At 58.6% G+C, this 17,452-nt stretch overlaps 49 pseudogenes; all 49 read left to right on the forward strand.

The window, feature by feature from the left end:
- The first annotated feature begins 49 nt into the window (after positions 1-49).
- On the forward strand, positions 50-169 carry LOC138780560 (5S ribosomal RNA; annotated as a pseudogene).
- A 69-nt stretch (positions 170-238) lies between these two features.
- On the forward strand, positions 239-358 carry LOC138780561 (5S ribosomal RNA; annotated as a pseudogene).
- A 69-nt stretch (positions 359-427) lies between these two features.
- LOC138780563 (5S ribosomal RNA) lies at positions 428-547 on the forward strand (annotated as a pseudogene).
- Positions 548-616: 69 nt separating this feature from the next.
- Positions 617-736, forward strand: LOC138780564 (5S ribosomal RNA; annotated as a pseudogene).
- Positions 737-805: 69 nt separating this feature from the next.
- On the forward strand, positions 806-925 carry LOC138780565 (5S ribosomal RNA; annotated as a pseudogene).
- A 69-nt stretch (positions 926-994) lies between these two features.
- Positions 995-1,114, forward strand: LOC138780566 (5S ribosomal RNA; annotated as a pseudogene).
- Positions 1,115-1,183: 69 nt separating this feature from the next.
- Positions 1,184-1,303, forward strand: LOC138780567 (5S ribosomal RNA; annotated as a pseudogene).
- A 69-nt stretch (positions 1,304-1,372) lies between these two features.
- Positions 1,373-1,492, forward strand: LOC138780568 (5S ribosomal RNA; annotated as a pseudogene).
- Positions 1,493-1,561: 69 nt separating this feature from the next.
- On the forward strand, positions 1,562-1,681 carry LOC138780569 (5S ribosomal RNA; annotated as a pseudogene).
- Positions 1,682-1,750: 69 nt separating this feature from the next.
- LOC138780570 (5S ribosomal RNA) lies at positions 1,751-1,870 on the forward strand (annotated as a pseudogene).
- A 69-nt stretch (positions 1,871-1,939) lies between these two features.
- LOC138780572 (5S ribosomal RNA) lies at positions 1,940-2,059 on the forward strand (annotated as a pseudogene).
- Positions 2,060-2,128: 69 nt separating this feature from the next.
- Positions 2,129-2,248, forward strand: LOC138780574 (5S ribosomal RNA; annotated as a pseudogene).
- Positions 2,249-2,317: 69 nt separating this feature from the next.
- On the forward strand, positions 2,318-2,437 carry LOC138780575 (5S ribosomal RNA; annotated as a pseudogene).
- A 69-nt stretch (positions 2,438-2,506) lies between these two features.
- LOC138780576 (5S ribosomal RNA) lies at positions 2,507-2,626 on the forward strand (annotated as a pseudogene).
- A 69-nt stretch (positions 2,627-2,695) lies between these two features.
- Positions 2,696-2,815, forward strand: LOC138780577 (5S ribosomal RNA; annotated as a pseudogene).
- Positions 2,816-2,884: 69 nt separating this feature from the next.
- Positions 2,885-3,004, forward strand: LOC138780578 (5S ribosomal RNA; annotated as a pseudogene).
- Positions 3,005-3,073: 69 nt separating this feature from the next.
- Positions 3,074-3,193, forward strand: LOC138780579 (5S ribosomal RNA; annotated as a pseudogene).
- Positions 3,194-3,262: 69 nt separating this feature from the next.
- LOC138780580 (5S ribosomal RNA) lies at positions 3,263-3,382 on the forward strand (annotated as a pseudogene).
- Positions 3,383-3,451: 69 nt separating this feature from the next.
- Positions 3,452-3,571, forward strand: LOC138780581 (5S ribosomal RNA; annotated as a pseudogene).
- A 69-nt stretch (positions 3,572-3,640) lies between these two features.
- LOC138780582 (5S ribosomal RNA) lies at positions 3,641-3,760 on the forward strand (annotated as a pseudogene).
- A 69-nt stretch (positions 3,761-3,829) lies between these two features.
- LOC138780585 (5S ribosomal RNA) lies at positions 3,830-3,949 on the forward strand (annotated as a pseudogene).
- Positions 3,950-4,018: 69 nt separating this feature from the next.
- LOC138780586 (5S ribosomal RNA) lies at positions 4,019-4,138 on the forward strand (annotated as a pseudogene).
- A 68-nt stretch (positions 4,139-4,206) lies between these two features.
- Positions 4,207-4,326, forward strand: LOC138780559 (5S ribosomal RNA; annotated as a pseudogene).
- A 69-nt stretch (positions 4,327-4,395) lies between these two features.
- On the forward strand, positions 4,396-4,515 carry LOC138780587 (5S ribosomal RNA; annotated as a pseudogene).
- A 258-nt stretch (positions 4,516-4,773) lies between these two features.
- Positions 4,774-4,892, forward strand: LOC138780756 (5S ribosomal RNA; annotated as a pseudogene).
- Positions 4,893-5,340: 448 nt separating this feature from the next.
- On the forward strand, positions 5,341-5,460 carry LOC138780588 (5S ribosomal RNA; annotated as a pseudogene).
- A 69-nt stretch (positions 5,461-5,529) lies between these two features.
- LOC138780589 (5S ribosomal RNA) lies at positions 5,530-5,649 on the forward strand (annotated as a pseudogene).
- Positions 5,650-6,285: 636 nt separating this feature from the next.
- On the forward strand, positions 6,286-6,405 carry LOC138780590 (5S ribosomal RNA; annotated as a pseudogene).
- A 635-nt stretch (positions 6,406-7,040) lies between these two features.
- Positions 7,041-7,160, forward strand: LOC138780785 (5S ribosomal RNA; annotated as a pseudogene).
- A 258-nt stretch (positions 7,161-7,418) lies between these two features.
- LOC138780591 (5S ribosomal RNA) lies at positions 7,419-7,538 on the forward strand (annotated as a pseudogene).
- Positions 7,539-8,175: 637 nt separating this feature from the next.
- LOC138780592 (5S ribosomal RNA) lies at positions 8,176-8,295 on the forward strand (annotated as a pseudogene).
- A 69-nt stretch (positions 8,296-8,364) lies between these two features.
- On the forward strand, positions 8,365-8,484 carry LOC138780593 (5S ribosomal RNA; annotated as a pseudogene).
- A 634-nt stretch (positions 8,485-9,118) lies between these two features.
- On the forward strand, positions 9,119-9,238 carry LOC138780594 (5S ribosomal RNA; annotated as a pseudogene).
- Positions 9,239-9,673: 435 nt separating this feature from the next.
- Positions 9,674-9,793, forward strand: LOC138780597 (5S ribosomal RNA; annotated as a pseudogene).
- A 259-nt stretch (positions 9,794-10,052) lies between these two features.
- On the forward strand, positions 10,053-10,172 carry LOC138780598 (5S ribosomal RNA; annotated as a pseudogene).
- Positions 10,173-10,242: 70 nt separating this feature from the next.
- On the forward strand, positions 10,243-10,362 carry LOC138780599 (5S ribosomal RNA; annotated as a pseudogene).
- Positions 10,363-11,566: 1,204 nt separating this feature from the next.
- On the forward strand, positions 11,567-11,686 carry LOC138780600 (5S ribosomal RNA; annotated as a pseudogene).
- Positions 11,687-11,945: 259 nt separating this feature from the next.
- On the forward strand, positions 11,946-12,065 carry LOC138780601 (5S ribosomal RNA; annotated as a pseudogene).
- A 1,000-nt stretch (positions 12,066-13,065) lies between these two features.
- On the forward strand, positions 13,066-13,185 carry LOC138780602 (5S ribosomal RNA; annotated as a pseudogene).
- Positions 13,186-13,254: 69 nt separating this feature from the next.
- Positions 13,255-13,374, forward strand: LOC138780603 (5S ribosomal RNA; annotated as a pseudogene).
- A 57-nt stretch (positions 13,375-13,431) lies between these two features.
- On the forward strand, positions 13,432-13,551 carry LOC138780604 (5S ribosomal RNA; annotated as a pseudogene).
- A 1,002-nt stretch (positions 13,552-14,553) lies between these two features.
- Positions 14,554-14,673, forward strand: LOC138780605 (5S ribosomal RNA; annotated as a pseudogene).
- Positions 14,674-14,742: 69 nt separating this feature from the next.
- Positions 14,743-14,862, forward strand: LOC138780608 (5S ribosomal RNA; annotated as a pseudogene).
- A 445-nt stretch (positions 14,863-15,307) lies between these two features.
- LOC138780610 (5S ribosomal RNA) lies at positions 15,308-15,427 on the forward strand (annotated as a pseudogene).
- A 69-nt stretch (positions 15,428-15,496) lies between these two features.
- LOC138780611 (5S ribosomal RNA) lies at positions 15,497-15,616 on the forward strand (annotated as a pseudogene).
- A 636-nt stretch (positions 15,617-16,252) lies between these two features.
- LOC138780612 (5S ribosomal RNA) lies at positions 16,253-16,372 on the forward strand (annotated as a pseudogene).
- Positions 16,373-16,817: 445 nt separating this feature from the next.
- LOC138780613 (5S ribosomal RNA) lies at positions 16,818-16,937 on the forward strand (annotated as a pseudogene).
- A 258-nt stretch (positions 16,938-17,195) lies between these two features.
- LOC138780614 (5S ribosomal RNA) lies at positions 17,196-17,315 on the forward strand (annotated as a pseudogene).
- A 69-nt stretch (positions 17,316-17,384) lies between these two features.
- Positions 17,385-17,452, forward strand: part of LOC138780615 (5S ribosomal RNA) — a 120-nt pseudogene continuing 52 nt past the window's right edge.

A 17,452-nucleotide genomic window follows, 5' to 3' on the forward strand; every position in this document is an offset into this window, starting at 1 on the left:
ACGGCCCCTTTATCCATCCTCAAAAGGAAGCCTCGCTTTAGCAGAGCTCGTCAGCGGCCATTCTAAGCTGAAGGTGCCTGCCCTCGTCAGATCGCAGACTGCTACACGGCTTAAGGCCCGGCAAGTACCAGCATGGGAGACTGGCTGGGAATCCCGGGTGCCGCTGGCTTTTTGCCAATGGCAGCTCCAACGGCCCCTTTATCCATCCTCAAAAGGAAGCCTCGCTTTAGCAGAGCTCGTCAGCGGCCATTCTAAGCTGAAGGTGCCTGCCCTCGTCAGATCGCAGACTGCTACACGGCTTAAGGCCCGGCAAGTACCAGCATGGGAGACTGGCTGGGAATCCCGGGTGCCGCTGGCTTTTTGCCAATGGCAGCTCCAACGGCCCCTTTATCCATCCTCAAAAGGAAGCCTCGCTTTAGCAGAGCTCGTCAGCGGCCATTCTAAGCTGAAGGTGCCTGCCCTCGTCAGATCGCAGACTGCTACACGGCTTAAGGCCCGGCAAGTACCAGCATGGGAGACTGGCTGGGAATCCCGGGTGCCGCTGGCTTTTTGCCAATGGCAGCTCCAACGGCCCCTTTATCCATCCTCAAAAGGAAGCCTCGCTTTAGCAGAGCTCGTCAGCGGCCATTCTAAGCTGAAGGTGCCTGCCCTCGTCAGATCGCAGACTGCTACACGGCTTAAGGCCCGGCAAGTACCAGCATGGGAGACTGGCTGGGAATCCCGGGTGCCGCTGGCTTTTTGCCAATGGCAGCTCCAACGGCCCCTTTATCCATCCTCAAAAGGAAGCCTCGCTTTAGCAGAGCTCGTCAGCGGCCATTCTAAGCTGAAGGTGCCTGCCCTCGTCAGATCGCAGACTGCTACACGGCTTAAGGCCCGGCAAGTACCAGCATGGGAGACTGGCTGGGAATCCCGGGTGCCGCTGGCTTTTTGCCAATGGCAGCTCCAACGGCCCCTTTATCCATCCTCAAAAGGAAGCCTCGCTTTAGCAGAGCTCGTCAGCGGCCATTCTAAGCTGAAGGTGCCTGCCCTCGTCAGATCGCAGACTGCTACACGGCTTAAGGCCCGGCAAGTACCAGCATGGGAGACTGGCTGGGAATCCCGGGTGCCGCTGGCTTTTTGCCAATGGCAGCTCCAACGGCCCCTTTATCCATCCTCAAAAGGAAGCCTCGCTTTAGCAGAGCTCGTCAGCGGCCATTCTAAGCTGAAGGTGCCTGCCCTCGTCAGATCGCAGACTGCTACACGGCTTAAGGCCCGGCAAGTACCAGCATGGGAGACTGGCTGGGAATCCCGGGTGCCGCTGGCTTTTTGCCAATGGCAGCTCCAACGGCCCCTTTATCCATCCTCAAAAGGAAGCCTCGCTTTAGCAGAGCTCGTCAGCGGCCATTCTAAGCTGAAGGTGCCTGCCCTCGTCAGATCGCAGACTGCTACACGGCTTAAGGCCCGGCAAGTACCAGCATGGGAGACTGGCTGGGAATCCCGGGTGCCGCTGGCTTTTTGCCAATGGCAGCTCCAACGGCCCCTTTATCCATCCTCAAAAGGAAGCCTCGCTTTAGCAGAGCTCGTCAGCGGCCATTCTAAGCTGAAGGTGCCTGCCCTCGTCAGATCGCAGACTGCTACACGGCTTAAGGCCCGGCAAGTACCAGCATGGGAGACTGGCTGGGAATCCCGGGTGCCGCTGGCTTTTTGCCAATGGCAGCTCCAACGGCCCCTTTATCCATCCTCAAAAGGAAGCCTCGCTTTAGCAGAGCTCGTCAGCGGCCATTCTAAGCTGAAGGTGCCTGCCCTCGTCAGATCGCAGACTGCTACACGGCTTAAGGCCCGGCAAGTACCAGCATGGGAGACTGGCTGGGAATCCCGGGTGCCGCTGGCTTTTTGCCAATGGCAGCTCCAACGGCCCCTTTATCCATCCTCAAAAGGAAGCCTCGCTTTAGCAGAGCTCGTCAGCGGCCATTCTAAGCTGAAGGTGCCTGCCCTCGTCAGATCGCAGACTGCTACACGGCTTAAGGCCCGGCAAGTACCAGCATGGGAGACTGGCTGGGAATCCCGGGTGCCGCTGGCTTTTTGCCAATGGCAGCTCCAACGGCCCCTTTATCCATCCTCAAAAGGAAGCCTCGCTTTAGCAGAGCTCGTCAGCGGCCATTCTAAGCTGAAGGTGCCTGCCCTCGTCAGATCGCAGACTGCTACACGGCTTAAGGCCCGGCAAGTACCAGCATGGGAGACTGGCTGGGAATCCCGGGTGCCGCTGGCTTTTTGCCAATGGCAGCTCCAACGGCCCCTTTATCCATCCTCAAAAGGAAGCCTCGCTTTAGCAGAGCTCGTCAGCGGCCATTCTAAGCTGAAGGTGCCTGCCCTCGTCAGATCGCAGACTGCTACACGGCTTAAGGCCCGGCAAGTACCAGCATGGGAGACTGGCTGGGAATCCCGGGTGCCGCTGGCTTTTTGCCAATGGCAGCTCCAACGGCCCCTTTATCCATCCTCAAAAGGAAGCCTCGCTTTAGCAGAGCTCGTCAGCGGCCATTCTAAGCTGAAGGTGCCTGCCCTCGTCAGATCGCAGACTGCTACACGGCTTAAGGCCCGGCAAGTACCAGCATGGGAGACTGGCTGGGAATCCCGGGTGCCGCTGGCTTTTTGCCAATGGCAGCTCCAACGGCCCCTTTATCCATCCTCAAAAGGAAGCCTCGCTTTAGCAGAGCTCGTCAGCGGCCATTCTAAGCTGAAGGTGCCTGCCCTCGTCAGATCGCAGACTGCTACACGGCTTAAGGCCCGGCAAGTACCAGCATGGGAGACTGGCTGGGAATCCCGGGTGCCGCTGGCTTTTTGCCAATGGCAGCTCCAACGGCCCCTTTATCCATCCTCAAAAGGAAGCCTCGCTTTAGCAGAGCTCGTCAGCGGCCATTCTAAGCTGAAGGTGCCTGCCCTCGTCAGATCGCAGACTGCTACACGGCTTAAGGCCCGGCAAGTACCAGCATGGGAGACTGGCTGGGAATCCCGGGTGCCGCTGGCTTTTTGCCAATGGCAGCTCCAACGGCCCCTTTATCCATCCTCAAAAGGAAGCCTCGCTTTAGCAGAGCTCGTCAGCGGCCATTCTAAGCTGAAGGTGCCTGCCCTCGTCAGATCGCAGACTGCTACACGGCTTAAGGCCCGGCAAGTACCAGCATGGGAGACTGGCTGGGAATCCCGGGTGCCGCTGGCTTTTTGCCAATGGCAGCTCCAACGGCCCCTTTATCCATCCTCAAAAGGAAGCCTCGCTTTAGCAGAGCTCGTCAGCGGCCATTCTAAGCTGAAGGTGCCTGCCCTCGTCAGATCGCAGACTGCTACACGGCTTAAGGCCCGGCAAGTACCAGCATGGGAGACTGGCTGGGAATCCCGGGTGCCGCTGGCTTTTTGCCAATGGCAGCTCCAACGGCCCCTTTATCCATCCTCAAAAGGAAGCCTCGCTTTAGCAGAGCTCGTCAGCGGCCATTCTAAGCTGAAGGTGCCTGCCCTCGTCAGATCGCAGACTGCTACACGGCTTAAGGCCCGGCAAGTACCAGCATGGGAGACTGGCTGGGAATCCCGGGTGCCGCTGGCTTTTTGCCAATGGCAGCTCCAACGGCCCCTTTATCCATCCTCAAAAGGAAGCCTCGCTTTAGCAGAGCTCGTCAGCGGCCATTCTAAGCTGAAGGTGCCTGCCCTCGTCAGATCGCAGACTGCTACACGGCTTAAGGCCCGGCAAGTACCAGCATGGGAGACTGGCTGGGAATCCCGGGTGCCGCTGGCTTTTTGCCAATGGCAGCTCCAACGGCCCCTTTATCCATCCTCAAAAGGAAGCCTCGCTTTAGCAGAGCTCGTCAGCGGCCATTCTAAGCTGAAGGTGCCTGCCCTCGTCAGATCGCAGACTGCTACACGGCTTAAGGCCCGGCAAGTACCAGCATGGGAGACTGGCTGGGAATCCCGGGTGCCGCTGGCTTTTTGCCAATGGCAGCTCCAACGGCCCCTTTATCCATCCTCAAAAGGAAGCCTCGCTTTAGCAGAGCTCGTCAGCGGCCATTCTAAGCTGAAGGTGCCTGCCCTCGTCAGATCGCAGACTGCTACACGGCTTAAGGCCCGGCAAGTACCAGCATGGGAGACTGGCTGGGAATCCCGGGTGCCGCTGGCTTTTTGCCAATGGCAGCTCCAACGGCCCTTTATCTATACTCAAAAGGAAGCCTCGCTTTAGCAGAGCTCGTCAGCGGCCATTCTAAGCTGAAGGTGCCTGCCCTCGTCAGATCGCAGACTGCTACACGGCTTAAGGCCCGGCAAGTACCAGCATGGGAGACTGACTGGGAATCCCGGGTGCCGCTGGCTTTTTGCCAATGGCAGCTCCAACGGCCCCTTTATCCATCCTCAAAAGGAAGCCTCGCTTTAGCAGAGCTCGTCAGCGGCCATTCTAAGCTGAAGGTGCCTGCCCTCGTCAGATCGCAGACTGCTACACGGCTTAAGGCCCGGCAAGTACCAGCATGGGAGACTGGCTGGGAATCCCGGGTGCCGCTGGCTTTTTGCCAATGGCAGCTCCAACGGCCCCTTTATCCATCCTCAAAAGGAAGCCTCGCTTTAGCAGAGCTCGTCAGCGGCCATTCTAAGCTGAAGGTGCCTGCCCTCGTCAGATCGCAGACTGCTACACGGCTTAAGGCCCGGCAAGTACCAGCATGGGAGACTGGCTGGGAATCCCGGGTGCCGCTGGGTTTTTGCCAATGGCAGCTCCAACGGCCCATTTATCCATCCTCAAAAGGAAGCCTCGCTTTAGCAGAGCTCGTCAGCGGCCATTCTAAGCTGAAGGTGCCTGCCCTCGTCAGATCGCAGACTGCTACACGGCTTAAGGCCCGGCAAGTACCAGCATGGGAGACTGGCTGGGAATCCCGGTGCCGCTGGCTTTTTGCCAATGGCAGCTCTAACGGCCCCTTTATCCATCCTCAAAAGGAAGCCTCGCTTTAGCAGAGCTCGTCAGCGGCCATTCTAAGCTGAAGGTGCCTGCCCTCGTCAGATCGCAGACTGCTACAAGGCTTAAGGCCCGGCAAGTACCAGCATGGGAGACTGACTGGGAATCCCGGGTGCCGCTGGCTTTTTGCCAATGGCAGCTCCAACGGCCCCTTTATCCATCCTCAAAAGGAAGCCTCGCTTTAGCAGAGCTCGTCAGCGGCCATTCTAAGCTGAAGGTGCCTGCCCTCGTCAGATCGCAGACTGCTACAACGGCTTAAGGCCCGGCAAGTACCAGCATGGGAGACTGGCTGGGAATCCCGGGTGCCGCTGGCTTTTTGCCAATGGCAGCTCCAACGGCCCCTTTATCCATCCTCAAAAGGAAGCCTCGCTTTAGCAGAGCTCGTCAGCGGCCATTCTAAGCTGAAGGTGCCTGCCCTCGTCAGATCGCAGACTGCTACACGGCTTAAGGCCCGGCAAGTACCAGCATGGGAGACTGGCTGGGAATCCCGGGTGCCGCTGGCTTTTTGCCAATGGCAGCTCCAACGGCCCCTTTATCCATCCTCAAAAGGAAGCCTCGCTTTAGCAGAGCTCGTCAGCGGCCATTCTAAGCTGAAGGTGCCTGCCCTCGTCAGATCGCAGACTGCTACACGGCTTAAGGCCCGGCAAGTACCAGCATGGGAGACTGGCTGGGAATCCCGGGTGCCGCTGGCTTTTTGCCAATGGCAGCTCCAACGGCCCCTTTATCCATCCTCAAAAGGAAGCCTCGCTTTAGCAGAGCTCGTCAGCGGCCATTCTAAGCTGAAGGTGCCTGCCCTCGTCAGATCGCAGACTGCTACAACGGCTTAAGGCCCGGCAAGTACCAGCATGGGAGACTGGCTGGGAATCCCGGGTGCCGCTGGCTTTTTGCCAATGGCAGCTCCAACGGCCCCTTTATCCATCCTCAAAAGGAAGCCTCGCTTTAGCAGAGCTCGTCAGCGGCCATTCTAAGCTGAAGGTGCCTGCCCTCGTCAGATCGCAGACTGCTACACGGCTTAAGGCCCGGCAAGTACCAGCATGGGAGACTGGCTGGGAATCCCGGGTACCGCTGGCTTTTTGCCAATGGCAGCTCCAACGGCCCCTTTATCCATCCTCAAAAGGAAGCCTCGCTTTAGCAGAGCTCGTCAGCGGCCATTCTAAGCTGAAGGTGCCTGCCCTCGTCAGATCGCAGACTGCTACACGGCTTAAGGCCCGCAAGTACCAGCATGGGAGACTGGCTGGGAATCCCGGGTGCCGCTGGCTTTTTGCCAATGGCAGCTCCAACGGCCCCTTTATCCATCCTCAAAAGGAAGCCTCGCTTTAGCAGATCTCGTCAGCGGCCATTCTAAGCTGAAGGTGCCTGCCCTCGTCAGATCGCAGACTGCTACACGGCTTAAGGCCCGGCAAGTACCAGCATGGGAGACTGGCTGGGAATCCCGGGTGCCGCTGGCTTTTAGCCAATGGCAGCTCCAACGGCCCCTTTATCCATCCTCAAAAGGAAGCCTCGCTTTAGCAGAGCTCGTCAGCGGCCATTCTAAGCTGAAGGTGCCTGCCCTCGTCAGATCGCAGACTGCTACATGGCTCAAGGCCCGGCAAGTACCAGCATGGGAGACTGGCTGGGAATCCTGGGTGCCGCTGGCTTTTTGCCAATGGCAGCTCCAACGGCCCCTTTATCCATCCTCAAAAGGAAGCCTCGCTTTAGCAGAGCTCGTCAGCGGCCATTCTAAGCTGAAGGTGCCTGCCCTCGTCAGATCGCAGACTGCTACATGGCTTAAGGCCCGGCAAGTACCAGCATGGGAGACTGGCTGGGAATCCCGGGTGCCGCTGGCTTTTTGCCAATGGCAGCTCCAACGGCCCCTTTATCCATCCTCAAAAGGAAGCCTCGCTTTAGCAGAGCTCGTCAGCGGCCATTCTAAGCTGAAGGTGCCTGCCCTCGTCAGATCGCAGACTGCTACACGGCTTAAGGCCCGGCAAGTACCAGCATGGGAGACTGGCTGGAATCCCGGGTGCCGCTGGCTTTTTGCCAATGGCAGCTCCAACGGCCCCTTTATCCATCCTCAAAAGGAAGCCTCGCTTTAGCAGAGCTCGTCAGCGGCCATTCTAAGCTGAAGGTGCCTGCCCTCGTCAGATCGCAGACTGCTACACGGCTTAAGGCCCGGCAAGTACCAGCATGGGAGACTGGCTGGGAATTCCGGGTGCCGCTGGCTTTTTGCCAATGGCAGCTCCAACGGCCCCTTTATCCATCCTCAAAAGGAAGCCTCGCTTTAGCAGAGCTCGTCAGCGGCCATTCTTAGCTGAAGGTGCCTGCCCTCGCCAGATCGCAGACTGCTACACGGCTTAAGGCCCGGCAAGTACCAGCATGGGAGACTGGCTGGGAATCCCGGGTGCCGCTGGCTTTTTGCCAATGGCAGCTCCAACGGCCCCTTTATCCATCCTCAAAAGGAAGCCTCGCTTTAGCAGAGCTCGTCAGCGGCCATTCTAAGCTGAAGGTGCCTGCCCTCGTCAGATCGCAGACTGCTACACGGCTTAAGGCCCGGCAAGTACCAGCATGGGAGACTGGCTGGGAATCCCGGGTGCCGCTGGCTTTTTGCCATGGCAGCTCCAACGGCCCCTTTATCCATCCTCAAAAGGAAGCCTCGCTTTAGCAGATCTCGTCAGCGGCCATTCTAAGCTAAGGGTGCCTGCCCTCGTCAGATCGCAGACTGCTACACGGCTTAAGGCCCGGCAAGTACCGGCATGGGAGACTGGCTGGGAATCCCGGGTGCTGCTGGCTTTTTGCCAATTGCAGCTCCAACGGCCCCTTTATCCATCCTCAAAAGGAAGCCTCGCTTTAGCAGATCTCGTCAGCGGCCATTCTAAGCTGAAGGTGCCTGCCCTCGTCAGATCGCAGACTGCTACACGGGGTGAGGACCGCAAGTACCAGCATGGGAGACTGGCTGGGAATCCCGGGTGCCGCTGGCTTTTTGCCAATGGCAGCTCCAACGGCCCCTTTATCCATCCTCAAAAGGAAGCCTCGCTTTAGCAGAGCTCGTCAGCGGCCATTCTAAGCTGAAGGTGCCTGCCCTCGTCAGATCGCAGACTGCTACAACGGCTTAAGGCCCCGGCAAGTACCAGCATGGGAGACTGGCTGGGAATCCCGGGTGCCGCTGGCTTTTTGCCAATGGCAGCTCCAACGGCCCCTTTATCCATCCTCCAAAGGGAAGCCTCGCTTTAGCAGAGCTCGTCAGCGGCCATTCTAAGCTGAAGGTGCCTGCCCTCGTCAGATCGCAGACTGCTACACGGCTTAAGGCCCGGCAAGTACCAGCATGGGAGACTGGCTGGGAATCCCGGGTGCCGCTGGCTTTTTGCCAATGGCAGCTCCAACGGCCCCTTTATCCATCCTCAAAAGGAAGCCTCGCTTTAGCAGAGCTCGTCAGCGGCCATTCTAAGCTGAAGGTGCCTGCCCTCGTCAGATCGCAGACTGCTACACGGCTTAAGGCCCGGCAAGTACCAGCATGGGAGACTGGCTGGGAATCCCGGGTGCCGCTGGCTTTTTGCCAATGGCAGCTCCAACGGCCCCTTTATCCATCCTCAAAGGAAGCCTCGCTTTAGCAGAGCTCGTCAGCGGCCATTCTAAGCTGAAGGTGCCTGCCCTCGTCAGATCGCAGACTGCTACACGGCTTAAGGCCCGGCAAGTACCAGCATGGGAGACTGGCTGGGATCCCGGGTGCCGCTGGCTTTTTGCCAATGGCAGCTCCAACGGCCCATTTATCCATCCTCAAAAGGAAGCCTCGCTTTAGCAGAGCTCGTCAGCGGCCATTCTAAGCTGAAGGTGCCTGCCCTCGTCAGATCGCAGACTGCTACACGGCTAAAGGCCCGGCAAGTACCAGCATGGGAGACTGGCTGGGAATCCCGGGTGCCGCTGGCTTTTTGCCAATGGCAGCTCCAACGGCCCCTTTATCCATCCTCAAAAGGAAGCCTCGCTTTAGCAGAGCTCGTCAGCGGCCATTCTAAGCTGAAGGTGCCTGCCCTCGTCAGATCGCAGACTGCTACACGGCTTAAGGCCAGCAAGTACCAGCATGGGAGACTGGCTGGGAATCCCGGGTGCCGCTGGCTTTTGCCAAATGGCAGCTCCAACGGCCCCTTTATCCATCCTCAATAAGGAAGCCTCGCTTTAGCAGAGCTCGTCAGCGGCCATTCTAAGCTGAAGGTGCCTGCCCTCGTCAGATCGCAGACTGCTACACGGCTTAAGGCCCGGCAAGTACCAGCATGGGAGACTGGCTGGGAATCCCGGGTGCCGCTGGCTTTTTGCCAATGGCAGCTCCAACGGCCCCTTTATCCATCCTCAAAAGGAAGCCTCGCTTTAGCAGAGCTCGTCAGCGGCCATTCTAAGCTGAAGGTGCCTGCCCTCGTCAGATCGCAGACTGCTACACGGCCTAAGGCCCGGCAAGTACCAGCATGGGAGACTGGCTGGGAATCCCGGGTGCCGCTGGCTTTTTGCCAATGGCAGCTCCAACGGCCCCTTTATCCATCCTCAAAAGGAAGCCTCGCTTTAGCAGAGCTCGTCAGCGGCCATTCTAAGCTGAAGGTGCCTGCCCTCGTCAGATCGCAGACTGCTACACGGCCTAAGGCCCGGCAAGTACCAGCATGGGAGACTGGCTGGGAATCCCGGGTGCCGCTGGCTTTTTGCCAATGGCCCCTTTATCCATCCTCAAAAGGAAGCCTCGCTTTAGCAGAGCTCGTCAGCGGCCATTCTAAGCTGAAGGTGCCTGCCCTCGTCAGATCGCAGACTGCTACACGGCTTAAGGCCCGGCAAGTACCAGCATGGGAGACTGGCTGGGAATCCCGGGTGCCGCTGGCTTTTTGCCAATGGCAGCTCCAACGGCCCCTTTATCCATCCTCAAAAGGAAGCCTCGCTTTAGCAGAGCTCGTCAGCGGCCATTCTAAGCTGAAGGTGCCTGCCCTCGTCAGATCGCAGACTGCTACACGGCTTAAGGCCCGGCAAGTACCAGCATGGGGAGACTGGCTGGGAATCCCGGGTGCCGCTGGCTTTTTGCCAATGGCAGCTCCAACGGCCCCTTTATCCATCCTCAAAAGGAAGCCTCGCTTTAGCAGAGCTCGTCAGCGGCCATTCTAAGCTGAAGGTGCCTGCCCTCGTCAGATCGCAGACTGCTACACGGCTTAAGGCCCGGCAAGTACCAGCATGGGAGACTGGCTGGGAATCCCGGGTGCCGCTGGCTTTTTGCCAATGGCATCTCCAACGGCCCCCTTTATCCATCCTCAAACGGAAGCCTCGCTTTAGCAGATCTCGTCAGCGGCCATTCTAAGCTGAAGGTGCCTGCCCTCGTCAGATCGCAGACTGCTACACGGCTTAAGGCCCGGCAAGTACCAGCATGGGAGACTGGCTGGGAATCCCGGGTGCCGCTGGCTTTTTGCCAATGCAGCTCCACGGCCCCTTTATCCATCCTCAAAAGGAAGCCTCGCTTTAGCAGAGCTCGTCAGGCGGCCATTCTAAGCTGAAGGTGCCTGCCCTCGTCAGATCGCAGACTGCTACACGGCTTAAGGCCCGGCAAGTACCAGCATGGGAGACTGGCTGGGAATCCCGGGTGCCGCTGGCTTTTTGCCAATGGCAGCTCCAACGGCCCCTTTAACCATCCTCAAAAGGAAGCCTCGCTTTAGCAGAGCTCGTCAGCGGCCATTCTAAGCTGAAGGTGCCTGCCTCGTCAGATCGCAGACTGCTACACGGCCTAAGGCCCGGCAAGTACCAGCATGGGAGACTGGCTGGGAATCCCGGGTGCCGCTGGCTTTTGCCAATGGCAGCCTCCCAACGGCCCCTTTATCCATCCTCAAAAGGAAGCCTCGCTTTAGCAGAGCTCGTCAGCGGCCATTCTAAGCTGAAGGTGCCTGCCCTCGTCAGATCGCAGACTGCTACAACGGCTTAAGGCCCGGCAAGTACCAGCATGGGAGACTGGCTGGGAATCCCGGGTGCCGCTGGCTTTTTTGCCAATGGCAGCTCCAACGGCCCCTTTATCCATCCTCAAAAGGAAGCCTCGCTTTAGCAGAGCTCGTCAGCGGCCATTCTAAGCTGAAGGTGCCTGCCCTCGTCAGATCGCAGACTGCTACACGGCCTAAGGCCCGGCAAGTACCAGCATGGGAGACTGGCTGGGAATCCCGGGTGCCGCTGGCTTTTTGCCAATGGCAGCTCCAACGGCCCCTTTATCCATCCTCAAAAGGAAGCCTCGCTTTAGCAGAGCTCGTCAGCGGCCATTCTAAGCTGAAGGTGCCTGCCCTCGTCAGATCGCAGACTGCTACACGGCCTAAGGCCCGGCAAGTACCAGCATGGGAGACTGGCTGGGAATCCCGGGTGCCGCTGGCTTTTTGCCAATGGCAGCTCCAACGGCCCCTTTATCCATCCTCAAAAGGAAGCCTCGCTTTAGCAGAGCTCGTCAGCGGCCATTCTAAGCTGAAGGTGCCTGCCCTCGTCAGATCGCAGACTGCTACACGGCCTAAGGCCCGGCAAGTACCAGCATGGGAGACTGGCTGGGAATCCCGGGTGCCGCTGGCTTTTTTGCCAATGGCAGCTCCAACGGCCCCTTTATCCTCCTCAAAAGGAAGCCTCGCTTTAGCAGAGCTCGTCAGCGGCCATTCTAAGCTGAAGGTGCCTGCCCTCGTCAGATCGCAGACTGCTACACGGCTTAAGGCCCGGCAAGTACCAGCATGGGAGACTGGCTGGGAATCCCGGGTGCCGCTGGCTTTTTGCCAATGGCAGCTCCAACGGCCCCTTTATCCATCCTCAAAAGGAAGCCTCGCTTTAGCAGAGCTCGTCAGCGGCCATTCTAAGCTGAAAGGTGCCTGCCCTCGTCAGATCGCAGACTGCTACCCGGCTTAAGGCCCGGCAAGTACCAGCATGGGAGACTGGCTGGGAATCCCGGGTGCCGCTGGCTTTTTGCCAAGGGCAGCTCCAACGGCCCATTTATCCATCCTCAAAAGGAAGCCTCGCTTTAGCAGAGCTCGTCAGCGGCCATTCTAAGCTGAAGGTGCCTGCCCTCGTCAGATCGCAGACTGCTACACGGCTTAAGGCCCGGCAAGTACCAGCATGGGAGACTGGCTGGGAATCCCGGGTGCCGCTGGCTTTTTGCCAATGGCAGCTCCAACGGCCCCTTTATCCATCCTCAAAAGGAAGCCTCGCTTTAGCAGAGCTCGTCAGCGGCCATTCTAAGCTGAAGGTGCCTGCCCTCGTCAGATCGCGACTGCTACACGGCTTAAGGCCCGGCAAGTACCAGCATGGGAGACTGGCTGGGAATCCCGGGTGCCGCTGGCTTTTTGCCAATGGCAGCTCCAACGGCCCATTTATCCATCCTCAAAAGGAAGCCTCGCTTTAGCAGAGCTCGTCAGCGGCCATTCTAAGCTGAAGGTGCCTGCCTCGTCAGATCGCAGACTGCTACAACGGCTAAGGCCCGGCAAGTACCAGCATGGGAGACTGGGCTGGGAAATCCCGGGTGCCGCTGGCTTTTTGCCAATGGCAGCTCCAACGGCCCCTTTATCCATCCTCAAAAGGAAGCCTCGCTTTAGCAGAGCTCATCAGCGGCCATTCTAAGCTGAAGGTGCCTGCCCTCGTCAGATCGCAGACTGCTACACGGCTTAAGGCCCGGCAAGTACCAGCATGGGAGACTGGCTGGGAATCCCGGGTGCCGCTGGCTTTTTGCCAATGGCCCCTTTATCCATCCTCAAAAGGAAGCCTCGCTTGAGCAGAGCTCATCAGCGGCCATTCTAAGCTGAAGGTGCCTGCCCTCGTCAGATCGCAGACTGCTACACGGCTTAAGGCCCGGCAAGTACCAGCATGGGAGACTGGCTGGGAATCCCGGGTGCCGCTGGCTTTTTGCCAATGGCAGCTCCAACGGCCCTTTATCCATCCTCAAAAGGAAGCCTCGCTTTAGCAGAGCTCGTCAGCGGCCATTCTAAGCTGAAGGTGCTGCCCTCGTCAGATCGCAGACTGCTACACGGCTTAAGGCCCGGCAAGTACCAGCATGGGAGACTGGCTGGGAATCCCGGGTGCCGCTGGCTTTTTGCCAATGGCAGCTCCAACGGCCCCTTTATCCATCCTCAAAAGGAAGCCTCGCTTTAGCAGAGCTCGTCAGCGGCCATTCTAAGCTGAAGGTGCCTGCCCTCGTCAGATCGCAGACTGCTACACGGCTTAAGGCCCGGCAAGTACCAGCATGGGAGACTGGCTGGGAATCCCGGGTGCCGCTGGCTTTTTGCCAATGGCAGCTCCAACGGCCCCTTTATCCATCCTCAAAAGGAAGCCTCGCTTTAGCAGAGCTCGTCAGCGGCCATTCTAAGCTGAAGGTGCCTGCCCTCGTCAGATCGCAGACTGCTACACGGCTTAAGGCCCGGCAAGTACCAGCATGGGAGACTGGCTGGGAATCCCGGGTGCCGCTGGCTTTTTGCCAATGGCCCCTTTATCCATCCTCAAAAGGAAGCCTCGCTTTAGCAGAGCTCGTCAGCGGCCATTCTAAGCTGAAGGTGCCTGCCCTCGTCAGATCGCAGACTGCTACACGGCTTAAGGCCCGGCAAGTACCAGCATGGGAGACTGGCTGGGAATCCCGGGTGCCGCTGGCTTTTTGCCAATGGCAGCTCCAACGGCCCCTTTATCCATCCTCAAAAGGAAGCCTCGCTTTAGCAGAGCTCGTCAGCGGCCATTCTAAGCTGAAGGTGCCTGCCCTCGTCAGATCGCAGACTGCTACACGCCTTAAGGCCCGGCAAGTACCAGCATGGGAGACTGGCTGGGAATCCCGGGTGCCGCTGGCTTTTTGCCAATGGCAGCTCCAACGGCCCTTTATCTATCCTCAAAAGGAAGCCTCGCTTTAGCAGAGCTCGTCAGCGGCCATTCTAAGCTGAAGGTGCCTGCCCTCGTCAGATCCGCAGACTGCTACACGGCTTAAGGCCGCAAGTACCAGCATGGGAGACTGGCTGGGAATCCCGGGTGCCGCTGGCTTTTTGCCAATGGCCCCCTTTATCCATCCTCAAAAGGAAGCCTCGCTTTAGCAGAGCTCGTCAGCGGCCATTTCTAAGCTGAAGGTGCCTGCCCTCGTAAGATCGCAGACTGCTACACGGCTTAAGGCCCGGCAAGTACCAGCATGGAGACTGGCTGGGAATCCCGGGTGCCGCTGGCTTTTTGCCAATGGCAGCTCCAACGGCCCCTTTATCCATCCTCAAAAGGAAGCCTCGCTTTAGCAGAGCTCGTCAGCGGCCATTCTAAGCTGAAGGTGCCTGCCCTCGTCAGATCGCAGACTGCTACACGGCCTAAGGCCCGGCAAGTACCAGCATGGGAGACTGGCTGGGAATCCCGGGTGCCGCTGGCTTTTTGCCAATGGCAGCTCCAACGGCCCTTTATATCCATCCTCAAAAGGAAGCCTCGCTTTAGCAGAGCTCGTCAGCGGCCATTCTAAGCTGAAGGTGCCTGCCCTCGTCAGATCGCAGACTGCTACACGGCTTAAGGCCCGGCAAGTACCAGCATGGGAGACTGGCTGGGAATCCCGGGTGCAGCTGGCTTTTTGCCAATGGCAGCTCCAAAAGTCCCTTTATCCATCCTCAAAACGAAGCCTCGCTTTAGCAGAGCTCGTCAGCGGCCATTCTAAGCTGAAGGTGCCTGCCCTCGTCAGATCGCAGACTGCTACACGGCTTAAGGCCCGGCAAGTACCAGCATGGGAGACTGGCTGGGAATCCCGGGTGCCGCTGGCTTTTTGCCAATGGCAGCTCCAACGGCCCCTTTATCCATCCTCAAAAGGAAGCCTCGCTTTAGCAGAGCTCGTCAGCGGCCATTCTAAGCTGAAGGTGCCTGCCCTCGTCAGATCGCAGACTGCTACACGGCTTAAGGCCCGGCAAGTACCAGCATGGGAGACTGGCTGGGAATCCCGGGTGCCGCTGGCTTTTTGCCAATGGCAGCTCCAACGGCCCCTTTATCCATCCTCAAAAGGAAGCCTCGCTTTAGCAGAGCTCGTCAGCGGCCATTCTAAGCTGAAGGTGCCTGCCCTCGTCAGATCGCAGACTGCTACACGGCTTAAGCCCCGCAAGTACCAGCATGGGAGACTGGCTGGGAATCCCGGGTGCCGCTGGCTTTTTGCCAATGGCAGCTCCAACGGCCCCTTTATCCATCCTCAAAAGAAGCCTCGCTTTAGCAGAGCTCGTCAGCGGCCAGTCTAAGCTGAAGGTGCCTGCCCTCGTCAGATCGCAGACTGCTACACGGCTTAAGGCCCGGCAAGTACCAGCATGGGAGACTGGCTGGGAATCCCGGGTGCCGCTGGCTTTTTGCCAATGGCAGCTCCAACGGCCCCTTTATCCATCCTCAAAAGGAAGCCTCGCTTTAGCAGAGCTCGTCAGCGGCCATTCTAAGCTGAAGGTGCCTGCCCTCGTCAGATCGCAGACTGCTACACGGCTTAAGGCCCGGCAAGTACCAGCATGGGAGACTGGCTGGGAATCCCGGGTGCCGCTGGCTTTTTGCCAATGGCAGCTCCAACGGCCCCTTTATCCATCCTCAAAAGGAAGCCTCGCTTTAGCAGAGCTCGTCAGCGGCCATTCTAAGCTGAAGGTGCCTGCCCTCGTCAGATCGCAGACTGCTACACGGCTTAAGGCCCGGCAAGTACCAGCATGGGAGACTGGCTGGGAATCCCGGGTGCCGCTGGCTTTTTGCCAATGGCAGCTCCAACGGCCCCTTTATCCATCCTCAAAAGGAAGCCTCGCTTTAGCAGAGCTCGTCAGCGGCCATTCTAAGCTGAAGGTGCCTGCCCTCGTCAGATCGCAGACTGCTACACGGCTTAAGGCCCGGCAAGTACCAGCATGGGAGACTGGCTGGGAATCCCGGGTACAGCTGGCTTTTTGCCAATGGCAGCTCCAACGGCCCCTTTATCCATCCTCAAAAGGAAGCCTCGCTTTAGCAGAGCTCGTCAGCGGCCATTCTAAGCTGAAGGTGCCTGCCCTCGTCAGATCGCAGACTGCTACACGGCTTAAGGCCCGGCAAGTACCAGCATGGGAGACTGGCTGGGAATCCCGGGTACCGCTGGCTTTTTGCCAATGGCAGCTCCAACGGCCCCTTTATCCATCCTCAAAGGAAGCCTCGCTTTAGCAGAGCTCGTCAGCGGCCATTCTAAGCTGAAGGTGCCTGCCCTCGTCAGATCGCAGACTGCTACACACGCTTAAGGCCCGGCAAGTACCAGCATGGGAGACTGGCTGGGAATCCCGGGTGCCGCTGGCTTTTTGCCAATGGCAGCTCCAACGGCCCCTTTATCCATCCTCAAAAGGAAGCCTCGCTTTAGCAGAGCTCGTCAGCGGCCATTCTAAGCTGAAGGTGCCTGCCCTCGTCAGATCGCAGACTGCTACACGGCTTAAGGCCCGGCAAGTACCAGCATGGGAGACTGGCTGGGAATCCCGGGTGCCGCTGGCTTTTTGCCAATGGCAGCTCCAACGGCCCCTTTATCCATCCTCAAAAGGAAGCCTCGCTTTAGCAGAGCTCGTCAGCGGCCATTCTAAGCTGAAGGTGCCTGCCCTCGTCAGATCGCAGACTGCTACACGGCCTAAGGCCCGGCAAGTACCAGCATGGGAGACTGGCTGGGAATCCCGGGTGCCGCTGGCTTTTTGCCAATGGCAGCTCCAACGGCCCTTTATCCATCCTCAAAGGAAGCCTCGCTTTAGCAGAGCTCGTCAGCGGCCATTCTAAGCTGAAGGTGCCTGCCCTCGTCAGATCGCAGACTGCTACACGGCCTAAGGCCCGGCAAGTACCAGCATTGGAGACTGGCTGGGAATCCCGGGTGCCGCTGGCTTTTTGCCAATGGCAGCTCCAACGGCCCCTTTATCCATCCTCAAAAGGAAGCCTCGCTTTAGCAGAGCTCGTCAGCGGCCATTCTAAGCTGAAGGTGCCTGCCCTCGTCAGATCGCAGACTGCTACACGGCTTAAGGCCCGGCAAGTACCAGCATGGGAGACTGGCTGGGAATCCCGGGTGCCGCTGGCTTTTTGCCAATGGCAGCTCCAACGGCCCCTTTATCCATCCTCAAAAGGAAGCCTCGCTTTAGCAGAGCTCGTCAGCGGCCATTCTAAGCTGAAGGTGCCTGCCCTTGTCAGATCGCAGACTGCTACACGGCTTAATGCCCGGCAAGTACCAGCATGGGAGACTGGCTGGGAATCCCGGGTGCCGCTGGCTTTTTGCCAATGGCAGCTCCAACGGCCCCTTTATCCATCCTCAAAAGGAAGCCTCGCTTTAGCAGAGCTCGTCAGCGGCCATTCTAAGCTGAAGGTGCCTGCCCTCGTCAGATCGCAGACTGCTACACGGCTTAAGGCCCGGCAAGTACCAGCATGGGAGACTGGCTGGGAATCCCGGGTGCCGCTGGCTTTTTGCCAATGGCAGCTCCAACGGCCCCTTTATCCATCCTCAAAAGGAAGCCTCGCTTTAGCAGAGCTCGTCAGCGGCCATTCTAAGCTGAAGGTGCCTGCCCTCGTCAGATCGCAGACTGCTACACGGCTTAAGGC

The sequence above is a fragment of the Dendropsophus ebraccatus genome, unplaced genomic scaffold (assembly GCF_027789765.1).
Source record: "Dendropsophus ebraccatus isolate aDenEbr1 unplaced genomic scaffold, aDenEbr1.pat pat_scaffold_843_ctg1, whole genome shotgun sequence".
Taxonomy (NCBI): domain Eukaryota; kingdom Metazoa; phylum Chordata; class Amphibia; order Anura; family Hylidae; genus Dendropsophus; species Dendropsophus ebraccatus.